Below are 7882 nucleotides of genomic sequence, written 5' to 3' on the forward strand. Positions count from 1 at the left end.
AGCACGACGCGATGCAACGCAACGCGTAAAAAGACTGTATAAGTCATTAGAATCCGTAATTATGTCCCCACTGGGTGCAACAAATGCCTCGTTTAATGGAAATAAATGCATGAATCTAATGTATTTTTCGGCATTATTTAATTGATAATAATCATTTTACTATGACTTGTATGTGGTTGTTTGTCTGTGAAAACAAAGAAGCCAATGATCTGAAGCACTCAGGATGAAATTTGCTAATTTCCTTCACTGAGCATGCGGGTGAAAATTAGAAAAGTGCGAAGGCATCTGGGGATTGATTCAGTGTTTGTTGTCATTGGAGACAAATGAGAATTAGATTTTGCTTGCCCCCTGTCTGCCTCGTCAGTATATTTGATTAAATCATTCCTTGAGGCTGAGATTTATTCTGATCTGTGTGTATTGGGGGGACAGTGGTGACAGGAAGATAGTTGGCGATGCGTTTGGCATAAAATTAAAGCTTATTTGAATTAAATAGTCTTTCCTCTCTGATGAGGTCACAAACCGCTGCTCTTCCAGTGGACGGACAGATCAATTTTCAGATAGATCACAGTGGTGGTATTACTGCCTTGAAGAAGCAGCAATCAAATCTTCTGCCTCTCTGTTTATATATACAGTGTCTCTCATATATCTTTCTCTTCTCACTACATTTATGTAAAAGCACTAGATGTCTCAGGAGTTTATTTAACAATCTGAAATCCTAAACAGCTGTAGACACTGAAGGCAAAGGAACAACAAGAAAAGTTTACCATTAATGTTTACTGTTAATATATAACACATAAGTAATTATTACTATAAATGATCAATAAATATTAAGTAGCCTATTCCACACTTTTGACCGATAATGTGCACTGGTTTGGGTGGTTTATGGAGACACAAATTTGTATAATGACATGGGTATGACAGAGGTATTACAATGTGAAGGTGGTTTATGAGGACACTGTGTCCCGTAATTCAAAAGGCATAAAAAACACACTAAATGGTGTTTTTTTGAAAATCTAAAAATGCACAAAGTTTTCTAGGTTTGGGTGTAGGGTTGGTATAGGGCGATAGAAAATACAGTTTGTACAGTATAAAAACCATTATACCTATGGAGAGTCCCCATAACCATACATCCCCACAAGTATAGTAATACCAGTAAATTCTGACTTAGTTTGTGGGGACATTTTTTTGTTCCCATGAGAAAACAAGCTTATAAATCATACAGAATGAAGTTTTTTGAAAATCTAAAAATGCAGAAAGTTTTGCGTGAGTGGGTAGAGGTAGCGGTAGGGTAAGGGGGTTAGAAAATACAGTTTGTACAGAATAAAAACCATTATGCCTATGGAATGTCCCCATAAAACATGGAAACCAGTGTGTATGTGTAACTCAAATATCTAATCAGCCAAACTAATGGCAGCAACTCAGTGCATTTAGGCATGTTGATATGGTCAAGATGATCTGCTGAAGTTCAAACCAAGCATCAGAATGGGGAAGAAAGATGATTTAAGTGATTTTGAATGTGGCTTGGTAGTTAATGCCAGACGGGCTGGTCTGAGTATTTCAGAAACTGCTGATCTACTGGGAATTTCATGCACAACCATCTCTAGAGTTTACAGAGAATGGTCCAAAAACGGCAGTTCTGTGGATGAAAATGCATTGTTGATGCCAGAGGTCAGAAGAGAACGGTCAGACTGGTTTGAGCTGATAGAAAGGCAAGAGTAATTCAAACAACTACTCGTTACAACTGAGGTATGCAGAAAAGAATGATGTATGCAAACCTTGAAGCAGATGGGCTACAGCAGCAGAAGTCCACACCAGGTGCCAACTAAGACCAAATCATCTCAAACTGGTTTCTTGAACATGACAATAAGTTCACTGTACTCAAATGACCTCCACAGTCACCAGATCTCAATCCAATAGAGCACTTTTGGGATGTGGTGAAACAAGAGATTCGCTTCATGGATTTGCAGTTGACAAATCTGCAGCAACTGCATGATGCTATCGTGTCAATATGGACAGAAATCTCTGAGGAATGTTTCCCACACCTTGTTAAATCTATGCCACATAGAATTAAGGCAGTTCTGAAGGCAAAAAGGTACCTAATAAATACAATCCAAGCTTCAAAGGACCACATTGCATGTTATCTTCTGAATGTCATTCCATATAAAATATCTACAGCTTTTAAAAGTTGTACTCAAAAGCACAGTGTAGACAGTTCATGGCCTTTGATTCAAATCTGCAACCTTTCATCGACTCTACTGCACTACTCTACAGCACAGCATAAGAAATGTTCAGAAAATGCCTCCATGAATATCTGTGTAGAAGCTATTTTAAGATCCTGAAGCATATGGAGCCCACCAAAACCCAACAAGTGTCTGGCCTTTTACGTGGCACCCTGAACAGATGAGCTGTCTCCTCACAAGACAGTGGTGATCACACAGAGAAGCAGGGGACACACTTTGTGAATGTTAATATATTCATAGCAGGTGCCTGAAGAAAGGCACTAACCAAGTGTCTCACACATGGAGCAATCCTATGATTTAATCCTAAGAATCCTAAGAGCACATCAGAAAATGGAGCAGGTGTCTGTCCTACCTGAGGAATTAATTCAAAGTTTTGAAGCCAAGCTTAAACTGTATCTAGTCTCAGTTTATCCAAACCATGTATTACTGCTGGACAGCAAATAGCTTCTGGGGGGAAAATTTCACTTCCAATTTTAACCAGGCTCTCAGATCAATCTGAATGAAAGAGATATGTGAATATTCCAGATGGCCCATTACTAAATTACTTTATACGGATTATGAAATTAGAGCAGTCATTTTATCTGACTCATTTGCCCACAGGTACCACTTTAGACTTTAGTAGCTCACTATTGTTCAAAAGGGATGATTGTTTTAGGTTACAAACTATAGCCTGGAATATAATGAGTTTTAATGTAACTGAACATTTTATAGTCACAAAAAAGTCTGAAAACCAATGGAAATCACAACAAAAGTGCTGAGGCTCTTATTGTATGTTCTATATACTACTTTTTTTTCATATACATTCAAATGGTTGGGTTCATAATGATTTTTTTTTAAGAAATAGGTTTTTTTTTCAGAAAAGAAACATTAAATTGATCAACAGTGACAGTAAAGAAATTTACAATGTTAGAAAAAAATATATATATTTCAAATAAATGCATTTTATTGTATTTTTTTCTTGATATTCATTAAATGATAGAATAATTTCTAAAGGATCATGTGACACTGAATGGCTGCAGAAAATCACAGGAATACCTCTTAAAATACTACATTTTTTATTAGTATTAAATTATTATTATTATTATTATTTTATTATTATAATATTAGGCTACTGTATTTTGATCAAATAAATTCAGCCTTGGCGAGCATAAGACACTTTCAGAAACAAGACATTACTGACCCAGTAATGTCTTGTTTAACAGCCTAGCCTACAATTTAAAAGCATTACCAACCAATGTTTTTTTTAACAAAGTGTCCTTATTCAGTCATAGCAAACTAAATATCCTCACAAACAGTGTTGGGGAGTAACTAGTTACATGTAACGGCGTTACGTAATTTAATTAAAAAATAAATGTAACTGTAATCAGTTACAGTTACTAAGAAAAAATGTGTAATTCAATTACAGTTACTTATGAAAATGTTAACGATTACAAAGGGGGTTACATTTGAATAATTACACGCGTCCACATTCAGATTTAATTGATTTCTTTCCCAAATTGCACTGACTAGGCTACTCTAAAATATGAGACATGGGCCTACGGCCGCGATGCGGAAAACACGGAGTGGTTTGTAGAATCCAGTCATAAAAACGGAACTCCTATTACACGGAATGTCAAGAAATATGAAACATTTTGGATGAATAAATCAAAAGTCAGTACACTTGAATCAAAACGCGATATGGACTATAGTGTCTGTGAATATTAAGCCGCAAAAAGACAAAATATGAATCCTGCACGTTATAGTGCAGCTGTGCTGTGTTGCGTATTATGATTTTTCTCTGTGGAAATCAGGCGCGGACTGTCCATCAGCAGCCGATTTGGCCCGCTGCTTTAAAAAAAATAAATTATTATTATTATTATTATTACATAATTGCCTGCCGAATGTATTAAAGCGATTATTTCCGAATTCGCCATTCGATAATACATCTCTAATAAATCATGAATCGGTTAGATGTGACTGGCAATGCTTCGGCTCGCGCGCGCTCCGCCAAACGGTTTCGATCACAGTAAACAATGCGAGAGAGAGAGAATGGAGTGGACTGTGGAAGCGCACAGGTGGAGCAGAGAAACAAAACTACTTTTCAGGATTTCAAGTGCAGGTCAGATTCATCTGTAAATATGCTATTGTTGTTTTGTCTTTGTACTTAAGCAGTAGCAGCCCATTGCTAAATAGTCATTACTCAAAACTGTATACTAGCCTAAAGGACATCATTATCTATTGTAAAGTTACAATAGTAATTTAGCAGACAAATAATCGTTTTATAATATATAAATATACAGTATATTTTATAATAGATTTAGGGGGAGCTAGGGCAGACAACAACACAACCCTTACGAAAATTAACGATGATTTTACTATAAATCCAAAGACAATGGACCATGGTAACCACAGATTAACCATGTTTTTTGTTACACTAACCATAGTTTAACCATGGAATGTGTAGTAAAAATAAATACAAATGGTAATCCATTTGCCAAAAATGGATAAATAAATAAATAAAAAATAAATAAAATAGAATAAAATAAAATAAAAAATACATGGTTACTGTACTTTTACTATAATAAAATCACGGTTAATTTTTGTAAGGGAAAAATATGACTCGTGTTCAGTATTATGATTTTTCTATAAAGATATTGTAATAGTTATTATTGTATCCGCACTTCGTGGAAATTAATGGCGCAGACACACGGTTTCATTTAAGCGTGCATGTGTATCGCTCGTGGTCTTTTCAGCCATCTCAATATATATGAGTACATGAACACATAAACATAATCTCTAGAACTGCTCTGAGTCACTACATGAGCATTTTACTTATTTTGAGAAAACTATCGTCATATCATATACAATAGGACACATGCTTGTTAGGTAACCATATTTGGGTTGATATATATGCTTATTTTATTTTTTTAATTAACAGTTTTTTTCCAAAGCATTGTTAGATGAAGTGTTTCCTGTAGCTATGTGAAGATTTGGTTTCAAAAACAGTATAAGTAAACTATTTATTATGATTTTAAATCTGCACTGAACTTCAGATCAATCTCAAAGTAAAAGGCGGTACTAAAGTCTGATTTTGTAGTGGATGTGTTCAGTTATTATCGTCTTAATTAAAGTGATGAAAGATTTTGAAAGTCTGACTGTAATCAGTGTTGAGCACATGCTCTAAGGTTAACCCTGCATGGTGTAAATGTTTGAAAATGATTAACAGTTGAAAACATTCATTAGAAATTTAGAACAGTAATCAAAAAGTAATCAAAAGTAATCAGTTACATTACTTTAATAAAGTAATTTTAAAAAGTTACACTACTATTACATTTTAAATAGGGTAACTTGTAATCTGTAACCTATTACATTTTCAAAGTAACCTTCCCAACACTGCTCACAAACACCTGTTACATTCGCTTGAGAAATGGCAATGGTAAGCCGCTCCGATGGTACAAAACAAGATGTTACAAGTAGCTATACCACAAAAAGTGCTTTGTTAAAAGGCTTTTAAGATTTTAAGAGTTGAGATGAAATGCGAAAAATTACTGACAGAAAATATTTTTTAAAACCATCTTTGAACACCACTGAATCATTCGCACACTGTTAATGTTTTAAACATTACATAATATATTGCTAATCTGATATTAATACAATCGTGAGCCAAAATAACCAAAGCTTATTCCGATGGTTTTTGCACATTTGGGTTCATTTGGTAGGTCAGTCATTCACAAGAGCTGCATCTTATATGTTGTACTGTATCTTGTTTTAGTTTTGGCTCTGCTCTGAACAAGCTGTGCCTGCAGTGGCACTGACCCCCCTTCATACTATGGTAAGCAGCCTGTGAATCGCGTCAAATCAAGTTTTTGCAGTAAGACCATTGACAAAGAGAACTGACCCAGCGCTGCTGGTGTCAACCCGATTCATTACTGTAAGTGTTTGGCTGTTTTCTCGCTAAGTAAATATTTCAAGGACCTTTGTGCAGAATGATAGATCCACTGATATGTTTTCATCCTGATTACTTTGTTTTTGCAAAACTGGATTAAGTGTGCAAAAAGGCGTAGATTCGGATTCTGTGTCTTTGTAATTCGGAAATGATTTAATTGTTACGTCATAGAAGTTAACTGGAAAGCGTCCAAAAATTGAAATAATAGAAATCATATATGGAGTTTATTGCGCATGCTGTTAAATATTGAGAGGGTTTTGTGTCTTTGTCCTGTGTTAAGTCCTCATTTAACGGTACTGTTACAGTACATAACCAGCCATGGGCAGGCAGACCTTAGAATAACTGTTTTCTATTTACTGTAGTTTAAACATAGTTTTTAAAGACACACTCGATATTGTTTTGCTAATTTTGGATTGTACACGTAATGATGGATTGTACACATAAAAAATGAACGGCACCTTTGATAAATATGATAAAATGATTCTATTCTCACATGAAATGAGGACATATTAAAACCTATTAACACCAAGCACGATAACTATAACGGTAACTGTCTATAACTAACGCTTTAAATGCTCGAGTTCGAAGGTAGGTAATGTTTTAATCGTTCATCTGCTGGGGAAAAAAAATCGTTCTGAACGTGTTTCCAATTATATGAACAAGAACAATTATTAAAACTTTAAGTAGTTCGAGTCCTTGGTGTAAACAATGTTTTATACAACGTTTTAATCTACATGTAATGGGTCTCCTCTTTATGACCGCTGCCATTTTGCCATCACGTGACAACTTGTTCTGCTGCTTTAAATGCTTGAATTCTTTAAAGTTAGGTGGTATTTTGATTGGCTGCCAATGTTATTATCGTTATAAGTTGGAAAAATTGTTCTGAAAGTAATTTCAACAATATTAATCCTCTGTGTCATTATCGTTTTATAGCTATAATGTAGACTTCCCTATTCTTATAGAATTAGAACAATAAAAATTTAGTTATTTTTATAATTATTGTCCTTGTTAACGAGCATTCATACAACTGTTTATTCTTCATGGAGTGGGTAGCCCCTCATGACTGCCATCACATGACCACCTGTTCACAGTAGCTATGTTTCCATCCATCTATTTTTGTGCGCATTTTGGAATAGTGCATAAAAAACAGTGGATGGAAACGCCAAGATGCGCATAATTTCTAAAAATGCGCATAAAAAACTTATGCACACAATTGAGTGGGATAAAAATTTTATGCGATAAGAAAAAGTGCATATAAACTATGATGGAAACACATTTACCAAATAAATTCCACCATGCGCATCAAAAAAGTCATGTGACTTTGCACGATGGGATGGGAAAACTTGCACGTTGCAAAGCATCTGAAATGTTGTTTTGGTTGTTCTGAAATGCCTGAGCGAAGTCTGTAATGAAAGTATGTCTGTATAATGTGACAGCGATAAAATTGCTGAAGGTTGCAGAGTCACTGTTGGTTTCAAGTAGGCTTTTGCACTGTCTGCACTCCATTTTGATAGTCGCTGCATTACGTATGTTGCTGCTCATTTGCATGAAGTTGAGTTCTGCTCTACTTTGTCATATCATGCAACCTTCTCAGTCACTTGTGTTGGTGAAATTTGGAGCGCAAAGCACCTACAATACATTAGTTTAAACTGAATCCAAGATTGTGTTTGAGACAAAGAAACAATGACCAAATCAACCAAAGTGGCAACAGTTACTA

Source organism: Sinocyclocheilus rhinocerous, unplaced genomic scaffold, assembly GCF_001515625.1.
Source record: "Sinocyclocheilus rhinocerous isolate Xijiao unplaced genomic scaffold, SAMN03320098_v1.1 scaffold327, whole genome shotgun sequence".
NCBI classification, from domain to species: domain Eukaryota; kingdom Metazoa; phylum Chordata; class Actinopteri; order Cypriniformes; family Cyprinidae; genus Sinocyclocheilus; species Sinocyclocheilus rhinocerous.